Below are 13,451 nucleotides of genomic sequence, written 5' to 3'. Positions count from 1 at the left end.
TAGGTGTATATATATTTATATCCCCTCTTGCTTGCATAACTGGTAGCATACTACATACACTTCTTTCTGTAAATATGTTCTGAAGTTCTCAGCCTGTCTTTAACAATATGTCTCTATGTCTTTAATGATATATTCTGAAACTCACCCGATTATAATGTGTAGAGACAACTCATTCCCTTTTCATAGCTGCATAGTACTGCATCAGGTAAATGTACCACGATTTATTTACTTAACCCCCTGTTGAGGGATGTTTGGGTAGTTTCCAGCCGTCTGCTATTACAAAGAGTATAATAACAAAAAGTCTTGTGCGTAATTACTCTCAGGCTTTTGGCAGCATATTTTTGGGATGAATTCCTAGAAGTAGGATTGCTGGGGGATGCAATCCTATGTAGTACTGATTTTTGAAGTTCTAGTCCAAGAATTCCTTCTGTGTGAGCTTTTTCAGAGTTTCTCATCTGCAAAAATGAGAATATTAACAGCATTTCCCTCAGAGAGTTTTTGGGAAGACTAAACAGGCTAAAGGTTTAAAGTGCTTAGAATATGCCTGGCCCACAGGAGGTGTTCAGTAAATGTTAATAAGGGGTGGGAAGGGCAGGAGTATGTGGGCAGGGAGGATGGTATGTAACACTAGATGCTGGAATGAGTCTTTGAGAAGAGACTGCTTCACTTGCCCCTGAAGGAGAGGTAAGGATAGTAGAATCCAGAGATGAAGTTTGGAGCTCAAAGAAGAGATTCAATAAAGGATATGGACTTGCATGTATTCCGAGGCAAAAGAAGGAAATCGTCACTTGACTGCATGTATTTGTTTTTGGCTGCTCTGGGTCTTTGTTGCTGCACATGGGCTTCCTCTAGTTGCTGCGCGGAGGCTACCCTTCATTGCGGCAGCTTCTCCTGTTGCGGAGTGCTGCCTCTAGGCGCACAGGTTTCACTAGTCGCGGTGCTCGGGCTTAGTTGCTCCCAGGCATGTGGGATCTTCCCTGACCAGAGATTGAACCCGTGTCTCCTGCGTTGGCAAGTGAACTCTTATTAATCACAAGACCACCAGGGAAGTCCCCACTTGACTGCATTTAACCTGAATTTATCGACACTAAATCTCTACCTGAGGGTGGGTACTTGAGACAGATGTTCCACTCGACGACAGAAAAATCAATTATTTTGCGTGTTTGTTTTGTATGAGTTTACGGCCTGTGAAATTTGTACCTGTTACAACGTAATTTTGACCGATTAACTTGAGGCATAAGAAAAGTAGGATTCGAGAGAATGGGAACGATGGGGAGGGGTAAAAAGGAATAGTGGGAAGTGGCTTTGTTCACCTTACACAGGAGCCTGGAACTGTGCTATCCAATATGGTAGCTACTGGCCTGTGTGATTAGTGGCCGCCATATTGGAAAACCTAGCTATAAAACAACTAATTCATCGCAGAAAGTTCTGTTGAACAGTACTGATCTACTCTACACTCCAGTGGAACAGCATATGTGGAGACTTTATTTGGATGGCCCTGGGGCAGTAGACCCTGGCGCTGAAGGTCTCATCCTAGGACCCCCATTTCTGATGCCCCCTGAAATGGGCAAAACTGGCTCTCTGAAGGTCCAGGCTAGCCGCCCAGAACCACATGGCTATCCAAATCCATGTCTCAAGCTCCCCCACCCTCCTCCCTCCTCCAGAGAGCACCTGCTTGCAGCTCCTGCTCTTCATCCCTTTCCCTCCAGCCTGTCTCCCCAAAGTTATGCCCTGTCTCATCCCTCAAGTCCCTTTCACAGGGTCCTAGTAGGCCCAGACTCAGCTGACGTATTTGCCCTTCATCCTGTGCCAAGGCTGGATGGAGGTGGCTGGGAGACTGCCTGCAGGTGGAGGCAGGCAGGGCAACCCCCCAGCTGGTTTCTACTTAATCTCTGCTGGCTCATATTTCCTGTTCCTGTCACCAGGTCCCGGGCCTATCAAAGGGTGCTGTGGAAGCTGGCCCCTTCCTTCCTCCACCGTGTTTGCTTTTGAAAAAGGGGAAGTGGAACCGCCCCAGGGGCTGTGAACTGGGCTGACAGCACCGCTCTGGTTCTCTGTTCCCCTGCAACCCTCCCGGCCCTAAAACCTCCAGCTCTCAGTCCTACTCACGTGATCACACCCACCCCACAAAAAGCCTCATTAGAGGCTTCGTGCAAAATTGCGAGGTCTAGGAGCCTGGAGCCCCAGACTCAGAGGAAGCCCCCTGCTTTGCTTGCTCCTGCGGGGATGATGTGACCACCTCATTGCTATCCCACTTCCATTCAACAGACAGCGATTGGTCATCTACTCTGGGCCAGGCCTGGAGAACACCGGGGTCGAGAAGACAAATGAGGCCCCTGCCCTTTGAATGTCCATCTGGTGGGGAAGACAGACAACGAACAAGAAGGGCGAGGGGTCCTATCTGAGGACCCAGTTGGATTGTTGTTGTTCAGTCGCTCAGTCGTGTCCGACTCTTTGCACTCCCATGAACTACAGCACGCCAGCCTTCCCTGTCCTTCACCATCTCCTAGAGTTTGTTCAAATTCATGTCCATTGAGTCGGTGATGCCACCCAACCATCTCATCCTCTGTCATCTTTTTCCTCCTGCCTTCGATCTTTTCCAGCATGAGGGTCTTTTCCAGTGAGTGGCTTTTCCCATCACGTAGCCAAAGTATTGGAGCTTCAGCTTCAGCATCAGGCCTTCCAATGAATATTCAGGGTTGATTTCCTTTAGGATTGATTGGTTTGCTCTCCTTGCTGTTTCGTAGTGGATTCTAATATGGGTGGTTCTTCTGGGCTTAGAAGGAGCCTTGGATGCTAGGCAGGGAGAGAGGAGGTGCGAGGTTGATGTGAGTTCTATGAAGACAGGGCCTGTGGGCCATCTGCCCACAGGGCCTTTGGATCCTCAGTGTCTGGTTCAGGAGTTCATTAAACACTGTATGAATGAATGAAATAATTCTGACTTGAGATCGGGGACAAAGCTGGGGGCTTCTGAGCCGGCGTTGCTTCCGTGGTCCCCTCTACTGCCCACTGTTCTGCAGGGCTTGGACCCCAGCCCCAAGTGGGCCAGCTCTGTTCCACTCAGATTCATCCTCTGACATTTCCTGTTAGTCATTACCAACCTAATTCCAGCTCAGGGATGTTATGGGTCTAGATGTCTCTGTTCTGCCTGCTACTCACTTAGCAATTTGTTGAGTGGAGACATCAAGTGGTCAGACCCTGGAATGGCAGTGGTCATGCTGAAGATGGATTCTTGATCAACCTGAAGACTTGGGTCTTGACCCTATGTCCACGCTGATGCTTATCCTGCTTTCTAGTCCTGGAATGAGCTCTAACCCTTGTCACAACCTAAAGCCCTGCCCTCCAAAACAGTTCAGTTCAGTTGCTCAGTCGTGTTTGACTCTTTGCAAAGCAAGCCAGGCCTCCCTGTCCATCAGCAACTCCCAAACAGTACCCCTAATTTGAATTTTGTACTATAATGACTTGATACCACTTAAAAAAACTTTTTACTGAAGTGTAACATACATTGAAAAAGGTGCCCATAGCATAAGGATTTTCACAGATGAAACACATCCAGGTAATCAACACCCTGCCAGCGTCTCTCACACCCTACCAGCCACAACCTCCCAAGGTTTACCACCATCCTGACTCCTGGCAGCTTGTATCAGTTTTATCTGTATTTATACTTCTATATACAGTTGGCCCTTGAACAACACAGGTCTGAACTGCTCGGGTCCACATATGTGGATTTTTTTTCAATAAATATAGCACCTGTATTTCTATTTACAGATCTTTAAATTAACAAAGAGTGGGGAAGAATTTGTACACGATTATTGATCACAATCACAATAAAGACGCTGCATGCTGCAACTATAGATCCCGCATGGTCCAACTAAAAAAACAAAGAATCCTGAGTGCTGCAACTAAGTCCCAGGGCAGTCAAATAAAGAAACAAAAGCAAAAAAAAAAAAAAAAAAGCCCCCAAACCAAACAAAAAACTAAGACCTGAGTTCTGATTCTATCCAAACTCTTTCAACTTCCTGCCCTTGGGTGAATTCTTTATCAATTCCTTTGTCTCTGAAGCAGACACAGCTGTACAGGGACTTTTGACTGTCTGGGAGTTGACACCCACTAATCCTTGCATTTTTCAAGGGTCTCCTGTGTTTGAAATCATACAGTGCGTATATTTTGGTGTCTAGTTTCTTTTGCTCAATGTCATGTTGATGAAATCATCCATATTTCTGTGTGTATTTGTTGATAGTTCATACTCATCAGCATGGAGAAGGAAATGGCAACCTAGTCCAGTATTCTTTCCTGGGAAAATCCCATGGACAGAGGAGCCTGCTGGGCTACCGTCCATGGGGTCACAAAGAGTTGGACGCGACTGAGCACATACACGCATACTCATTAGTGTTTTGTGTTTCATAAATCCATCGAGAATTGAGGCAAAGGGATTGAATTCAAATCTGATCGAACCTCTGGATCCAGCTGTCAACTTGCAGGAAGCACAGAGGTAAAAATTTGCTCATCTCCCAATCGCACACTTTCATTATGGACCACTTCCGCCACGTACCTGCTAATTCTTTGTAATTGCTATCTGAGCAGGTATTTTGTAGCACTTAACCTTGAGGATTCCCCAGGGATTCACTGCTTTTACTAAACCGGCTTTCAGCCCTATGGAGACCTCCTTGGTGGTCCAGGGACTAAGAGTCTGCGCTCCCAATGCAGACGGCCTACGTTTCCATCCCTGCTCAGGGAACGACATCCCACAAGATGCAGCTAAGAGTTCATAAGCTGCAACTAAAAATCCTGCATACTGGTGAAGATCCAAGATCCCGTGTGCTGCAATTAAGACCTGGTACAGCCAAATACATTAATAAATAAATTTTTTTGTTGTTTTTTAAAGAAGAGTTATAAGACACAGCCTTAGGAAACCAGTTGCTGGATTTACTGTCTTCCTGAGGACAGGGTTCATTCATTCTGTCCACAGTGGCCTCTCCATGGGAACTCCAGAATAAGTTTCTTCCACATCATTGTACTAGAAATAAGCATTTTCCTTGGAAGGGGAAGGGAATGGTTTTGCTTTTTAGCCGACACAGGCCTTATGAGTCATGTGATGGATCTTGTTTCCCTCTTCACCATGGCTGCTAAGAAGCTGAATCATATCTGCGGACCATGATTTCCAGTGCCCTGGACTCTGAGCTGAGCTGTCTGCGCTAACCTCACCCCTGGTTGCTCTCAAGCTTCCCTTCTCTCACTTCTCTTCTGATTCTATTTCTTTACCTTCTTATTTTTTTTGTTTTAAACCTTTTTTACTCCTGAATTGTCTGTCAGTTCTTGGGGGATACAGGGAGATGGCCATTTCAGGAACACAGACATGAGAGTAACAGGTTGCCTTTGAGAATTGCTGGGACCAGCCAAGTCGGTTTGGAGCAGAAACATGCAAAGGCTACAGGTGGGGACAGGACAGCTCCTGGGCACGATACTTGGTGATGCTCTGGGTTTGTGAGATCCCAGCGGAGTCTCCAGTCCCCAGCATGACCTCCTCTCCACAGTCCTGCCGGGGGATTAACAGACCAGATTCTGATCTTGGCATTTGACTGACTTCCCCCTTGTGACTGTGAAGGTTGACCACTTCCTATGTGTGTGTCTCCCAAAAGCAAAGGCAACAATCAAGCTGTCACTAAAACAAGAGGAAATTTATGACTTCCAGCTAAAAGAGTCATTTTTACAGGAGGCATGCTTGATGGGTCCCAGCTGTGGCGGTTTGCGCAGACTGGGGGCTAGAAGGCCTTCTGCCCTCTGCTGCCTCCTCCTTCCTGCACCGTGTCTGCGACTCGGAATCTAGACCCAGAGCCAGCACGTCCAAGAAAGTGTGGGGTGGGGGACAGGGGAGACATGAATCTGGGACCCTGGACATTCAGGGCTTTTTTGTTTGGATCTGGTTCATACTTCCTACAGAGCTGGAAGACAGCTTTCAAAAAGATCCCTGGGCCATTGCTTCTTTGGGCCACTTTATTTGGAAAAGAAATAATTGTTTTAATCGTAAGTGAGCACAGAAGGGAGGTATTTCCTGGCCTGGATTTCCCCAGCAGGAGAAGCTTAATGCTGGCCACTGTCCCTTACCCTTGACTGTCCCCTTGGCTGGTATCACAAAGGTATGTCGGAACCCCGGGGAGATGAGCATAATTTCTTGTCCAAACTCTAGAAGGATCCCAAAGGCTGCTTCGCTTTTTTTGTCTTCTTCTTCTTTTAAGTATTTATTTATCTATTTGGCTGTGTCGGGTCTTGGTTGTGGCACATGGGATCTTTATTGTGGCAGGCGGGCTTCTTTCCAGTTGTGTCTTGCATGCAACTTCATTGCCCTGTGGCATGTGGGAACTTAGTTCCTTGACCAGGGCTCGAACCCACTGCTTTGGAAGGATCCTTAACCACTGGACCACCAGGCAAGTTCACTTTTCTTTGTCTTCTGATGGGACATTTTCCCAAGATTTCTTTGGACTGAGAAGAGGGCTGTTTCCTTGGTTCCAAATTCCCCCCACCCCAGTGGGTAGAGCCGAGAGCAGGGGAGTCAGCGTCCTAGGATTACAACACTAGGTCTCTGGGGGAGGCAGAATAATGCCCTCTGAGCCCCAACAAGATGGTGCTGTCCTAAACTCTGGAACCTATGAATCTGTTATCTCACATGCAAAAGAGATTTTGCTGGTGTGATTAAGAATCTTGAGATTGGGAGATTATCCGGGATTATCCAGGTGAGCTCAGTGAAATCACGAGGTTCTGATAAGAGGAGGGCAGGGTCAAAGAGACGATGTGAGAACAGGAAGCGAAACCCTGTGACATAATTGCTGGCTTAAAGACAGACAGGGCCGTCTGGAATGCAGGCACCTACCAGAGGCTGGAAGAAGCAAGACTGGAAGAGTTTCTACCCAAGAGCCTCCAGGAGGGACAGAGGTCTGCCAACACCTTGGTTTCAGTCCAGCTCTGACTTGCAGGACTCTGATGCTATTGTCCCAATGGTTAAGTTATTATAGTAGCAACAGAAAACTAATATAGCCCCAAAATACACGGGCGTGCACACCCACGCGCAGCATTTGAAATATGCCCTGTAGACTTTTCCTCCTCTGGCCAAATGTATTCAACAACATAAAGAAAAGAGGTGGAACTCTCCTGGTGGTCCAGTGATGAAGAATCTGCCTGGCAAGGCAGGAGACACGGGTTCCATTCTTAGTCCGGGAACTACGGATCCCACATACTTCTGGGCAACTAAGCTCGTGTGCTACAACTTCTGAAACCCACGTGACCTGGAGCCTGAGAGCTGCACCTGCTGAGCCCATGCATCTAGAACCCGCGCAACAAGAGAAGCCCAAGCACCGAAACGAGATGGAAGAAACTGCTCTGCAACTAGAGAAACCCCACAGGCAGCGATCAAGAACCTGGGCGGCCAAAAACAGATATCGGCCAATCCAACATTTATTAACTGGTTCAATCTCTCAATGACCCTAGGGGTAGGCATTATCATAACCCCCATTTTAGAGTGAAAGAGCATATAAACATATATATATATATTTAATTGAAGTATAGTTGACTTACAATGTTGTGATAATTTCAGGTGTACAGAAAAATGATTCTGTCATGTGTACCTTACACACACACACACACTCACTCAGATTTTTTTTCCCTTACAGGCTACTTCAAAACATTGAGTATATTTCCCTCTGCTATACAGTAGGTCCTTATTGGCTATCTATTTTATACATAGTAGTGTGCTTATATGTCAGTCCCAAATGCCTGATCTATCCCTCCCTCTCTCTCCAGGATCCACAGAGTTTGTCCTCTATGTTTGTGGGTCTGTGGATGGTATGTATATATATATATACACACATACATATACATACATAAGGTTTCAAGTATACTTTATTTCTTCAAACTGGATGGTATATTTTAAAAGTGTTGATTGAGCCTTGGACTCTGTGTGAAACAGATAAAAAATGACACAGCAATTCCATTCATGTGATCATTCAACAAACATAATGTGCTCCTGCTTTCCATAAGGGTGTGTGTGTGTGAGTCGCTCAGTCCTGCACGACTCTTTGCAACCCCATGGATTGTAGTCCATCTGGCTTCTCTGTCCATGGAGTTCCCCAGGTGAGAATACTGGAGTGGGTAGCCATTCCCTTCTCCAGGGGATCTTCCTGACGCAGAGATTGAACCTGGGTCTCCTGCATTGCTGGCAGATTCTTTGCTGCCTGAGTCACCAGGGAAGCCCTGCTCTGTATGAGAACAACTGTCAGATGCTGGAGTGATAGGTCCCAAGGCAGATAAGCGAGGGGCTCTAGCCTGCAGAGCTGATGGCACCAGTTCATCATCACCCCATTTGCCCCAAACCCTTGGTGCCTCCCCCAGGAGGGTTGCGAGCTGACCTCTTAGTTTCAGGCCAGGACCCTTTCCCACATCCTCTCTCCTCTCCAGGGGACAGAACACCCTGGGAAGATGATGAAAAACAGAAGCGAAACTTTATCAGGTGGTCAGGTGAGGTCATTTCCACGTCCAGAGTCTGGGCTGAGAAAAGCTGTGTGGGCAGTTTCTGAGAGCACCACGTGGGTCCCGCAGAGGGGAGGGGCCCTGGGGGGGAGCTGTGGCCACACCCAGCTGGGTACCGAGACTGAGGTGTGTCCCTTACACCTGCCTCCCACATCCCTCCCGTGCAGGACAGGGGGATCTGAAGCCAGACTGTTTTAACTCAGATCTTTGCCCAACCAGCTCAGCAGGTGTTAGCAACTGTGTTGAAAGAACAGATGAGTCTCACATGGGTTTCTAGCCCAGCTGGACGGCTTAGCAGCTGCATGACTTTAGGCAAAGTTCGTCCCTCTCTTGAGTTGTCCCTCTGTCATCTGTCAAAAGAGAACAGTGAGACCTCCTAGGGTGGTTCATTCAATCATTTATTTCAGTCTCAAAAAAAAAAAACCTTTATTATGAAATGAACTCAGGTACAGAAAACCACACACAATAAATGTATGGCTTGATGAGTCATCTTATGGCAAATATCTTTGTAACTACATCTCAAGTTAATAAAGAGAACTTTGCAAGCACTCCTCTCCCCTCAACTCTCTCCAGGTTTTCCTCTCCAATCTAAGCTCTCTCATTCCCCTGAAATGAACATGCAGCCTGACTTTTATAGTCATCATTTCCTTTCTTTTTTCAAAAATCTATTTGTTTTTGACCGTGCTGGATCTTCACTGAGGCTCAGGCTTTTCTCTAGTCGCAGCGAGCGGGGGCTACCCTCGAGTTGTGGTGTGCACACTTCCCATTGCGGTTCCTTCTCTTGTGGAACACACGCTCTGGGGCACACAGGCTTCAGTAGCTGTGGTCCCCAGGCTCTAGAGCGCAGGCTCAGTAGTAGCCACTGGCTCACAGGGAAGTCCCAAGAGCTCTTTCTTGATGTGATTGATACCCTCCCTGCTTTTATTTTAAAGAGAAAGGGAGATCTTCTCTCCTCCAACTTTTTTTTTTTTTTTTGGTAATTTTATTTATTTTTGGCTGTGCTGGGTCTTGGTCACTGCTTGGGCTTGTCTCTAGTTGCGGCAAGTGGGGGCTCCTAACTCTAGTCGCGGTGTGTGGGCTTTATTTCGTGGCCTCTCTTGGTTCGGACCACGGACTCTAGAGCACAGGCTCGGTAGTTGTGAGACACAGACTTCCTTGTTCTTCACCCTGTGAGATCCTCCTGGATCAGGGATTGAACCCCCGTTTTCTGCATTGGCAGACAAATGCTTTACTACTGAGCCACCAGGGAAGCCCCAGTAATCATCTACTTGCAATACTTTATCACGTAAGTGTGTATCCCTAGATATGATTGTTTAGACTTGTCTGTTAAAAAATAAAAGATGCAAAAAAAAAAAAAATAAAATAAAATAAAAGATGCATCTTTAAAGTTTCCTTTAATCTAGAGGTGTGCCTGGACCCTTTCTTTTCCTTACACACTATTTGGGAAGGAACATCATTTCCCTCATAGAGCTTCCCACAGGATGGACTTGGCTGACTTCATCTGCAAAACACCATTCAGAGTGCTCCTCTGTCCTCTGTGCTTCCTGGAAGTCGGGAGCTGGATCCAGAGGCTTGACCAGGTCTGGGTTCGATCCCCTGGGCCAGCTCCTCGGGGAGCCTGCGTGCTTGGTGACACAGGGTTGGATGCTCTTTTTCTGTTTTAGTAGCAGTGGATGGTCTTGCCAGGTGCCACGAGCGGTAGAGGACCCGCCTGCCAATGCAGGAGATGTAAGAGGTGGGTTTGATCCCTGGGTCCAGAAGGTCCCCTGGAGGAGCGCATGGCAACCCACTCCAGTGTTCTTGCCTGTTGGGCTAAAATCCATGGAGCCCCAGAGTCAGACACGACTGAAGTGACGAAGCACGCATGGTCTTATCACAGTCCCTGAATTCACTGGGGCTGAATGTGGCAACATTCCAGTCCTAGTCTTTCTTTACCATTTATCAACTGGCAAGAGACTTTTATTTATTTTTAATTGGAGGATAATGGCTTTACAATATTGTGTTGGTTTCTGCCATGCATCAACATGAATCAGCCATAGGTATACATATATCCCCTTCCTCTTGAACCTCCCTCCCACCCCATCCCACCCCTCTAGGTCATCACAGAGTACCGGGCTCGAGGGAAAGAGACTTTTAGAAAGGGCTACGTCCCCTCATTTACTCTCTGATGCTCAGGGATACAGGTCATCTAGGAGACGCAGGACACAGGTTTACTTCTTTCCCTTTGTTCACCAGTTTACAGGGAAATGAATTGGTTCTTTATTATTCTCCAGAGGAGAGGATCAATTAACTCCTTTTCAATGTCATTGTGAACTCTAAGATTCTAACATATCTGATGGGTTACAATCATTTACAAGCATTTTAAAAAAAATTCTAAAAAATGTCTTCATTGAATCTGTTACTGTTTTGCTTTGTGTTTTTTTTTTTTTTTTTGGCCATGAGGCATTCAGGATCTTAGCTCCCCAATCAGAGATGGAACTTGTACCTTCTGCACTGGAAGGATCCTTAAGGAGTTATCACTTCTTGAGGTTAAGGAGTGATTCTTAACCACTGGACCAATTAGGGAAGTCCCCAGCATTATTCTTGAAAAACCTGGTAATAACTGAATATTTTTTCTTTATAAGTCAACTCTATTATTACCTAAGCTGAGCGCTGAAGAACTGATGCCTTTGAACTGTGGTGTTGGAGAAGACTCTTGAGAGTCCGTTAGACTGCAAGGAGATCCAACCAGTCAATCCTAAAGAAATCAGTCCTGAATATTCATTGGAAGGACTGATGCTGAAGCTGAAGCTCCGATACTTTGGCCACCTGATGTGAAGTACTGACTCACTGGAAAAGACCCTGATGCTGGGAAAGATTGAAGGCCGGAGGAGAAGGGGACGACAGAGAATGAGATGGTTGGATGGCATCACCGACTCGATGGACATGAGTTTGAGCAAGCTCTGGAAGCTGGTAATGGACAGGGAAGCCTGGCATGTTGCAGTCCATGGGGTCGCAAAGAGTTGCACTCGAGTGAGCGACTGAACTGAACTGAGAAGCCTGAAGGACATTTTTCTCTTTCCTTGAAGTCCAGTCATTTTATTAGAATGTCTTTAATATGTCTGATTATTCTGGGTTGATATTTTCAGATATTCGGTATGCTCCTTCAATATGTAATTTCAATTAAAAAAGTTTCAGTAGGTGTTCTTGATTAATTGTTTTTAATATTTGTTCCTTGCTTTGGTTTTCTTCTTCAGGAACTTTTATTACTTGTATGGTGGAACTTCTTGGCCTAATTTTAATATTTGTCATTTTCTCTAGAATATTTAAAAAACCTCTGTCTTCATTTCTGGTTGATTTGTAATATTCTTTCCTTTTCACCTTTTTCTATTCTGGAATTATCTCAAGGTTGGGTTAATTTGCTCTTGTGTTTCTTCTATTTTAGCTTTCATTTCTAAAATAAGTTCTTTCCTTTGTATGTCTAATTTGTTCCGGAGTTCTGTTTTCTAATGAAAGCTCTCTAACGCTAGTTTATGTTGTTCTTTCACATCTTGGATGTTTAAAGATGCTTTTAAGGTCATTTTGAACTAGAAGGTTATGGTTTTGATCAGTCCTGAAGAAATGTGTCACTGTTATGCTTTATCCTATTTTTAGGAATGCTATTGGCTCCTGCTTATTCTTTTACCTAAGTTAATTTTGTATGAGATCTGACCTCCAGATTCTCTATTGCTCATTTTTATGTGAAATTACGTTTTCCTAAGGGCTTCTCGGGTGGTTCAGTGATAAAGAATCCATCTGCCAATGCAGGAGACTCAGGTTTGCTCCTTGAGCGGGGACGATCCTCTTGCCTGGGAAATCCCAGGGACAGAGGAGCCTGGCGGGCTACACTCCATGGGATTGCAAAGAGTTGGACATGACTTAGTGACTAGACAACGACATAGCAAGTTTTCCTGAACTTGGAGCTGATGTTCAGGATGCATCTCTAACCTCAAGGTCACCCCCTCCTCCTGTCTGCATGTAGTGTACAGGTATGGTGGCCTGCTTTCTGAGGTCTCCTAGCTCTGTCTCCTCCCATTACTGAGATCTGAATATCCTTCCTTTCTCTTGATTGTCTTAGTCAATCTGCCTGTTTTGATCCCGCTCCAAGGCATTTCCTCTGCAGTGAGGAACCTTGTCCGGGAAGGGAACCAAGCGGTTTCGAGAGTTCGCAGTCCTTCCTGAGGGCTTTCACCCTCACTAGGGGGTGGGCCAGGCCCCTCCCAGACTCAGTTGCTCTTCTCGAAATATCCCTCCACGCTCTCCACTGAATATACGTGGTGGCTCTTTGGGGCTTCCTCTTGTCAGGTCCCTCAGACACCCCCTTGCTTCCCTCTGCTGGCAACAGGTGGGATGCTAAAGGCCAGAGGCTGAGCTAGAACAGCCTGGGGTGTGTTGGGGGGGGACCTCAGGACACCTGATAACACGCAGGTAGCTACTGGGGGTTGTGCTCCCCTACTTAAATTCTTTCAGTGTTTTCGGGAGATACCTTTGGCATCTAATTCTGAAGTGACTGATGTCGGTGGGTTTTGTTTTTGCTAATTTGCCTTGCTTATTTTTGTTGGAATTTGGAGAGATTCAAAAATGATGCAGGCATGGCTACTATCTCCCCAGCGAGTCACTATGTTGTTGGTTTTGGCCACACATGCTGTGCAGCTTGCACGATCTTAGTTCCTCCAGGACCAGGGATTGAACCTGCCCCAGGAAGTGAAAGCACCGAGTCCTAATCACTGGACCCTCAGGGAATTCCCAGCAAGTCACTAATTTAATGCTTATTCCCCTAAAGGGCAGTAGGAAAGATGAGATAAAATAACACATGTGCATAAAAGTATGTAAGGGACCATCTTAAGGTTCCGGTAAACCAGCTGCTCCTTCCTTCTGCTATCTTGCAGCCAGGACTGACCCTCTCATTCAAG

Source organism: Bos javanicus, chromosome 13 (assembly GCF_032452875.1).
Source record: "Bos javanicus breed banteng chromosome 13, ARS-OSU_banteng_1.0, whole genome shotgun sequence".
NCBI lineage: Eukaryota > Metazoa > Chordata > Mammalia > Artiodactyla > Bovidae > Bos > Bos javanicus.
This window is presented reverse-complemented; position numbering follows the sequence as displayed.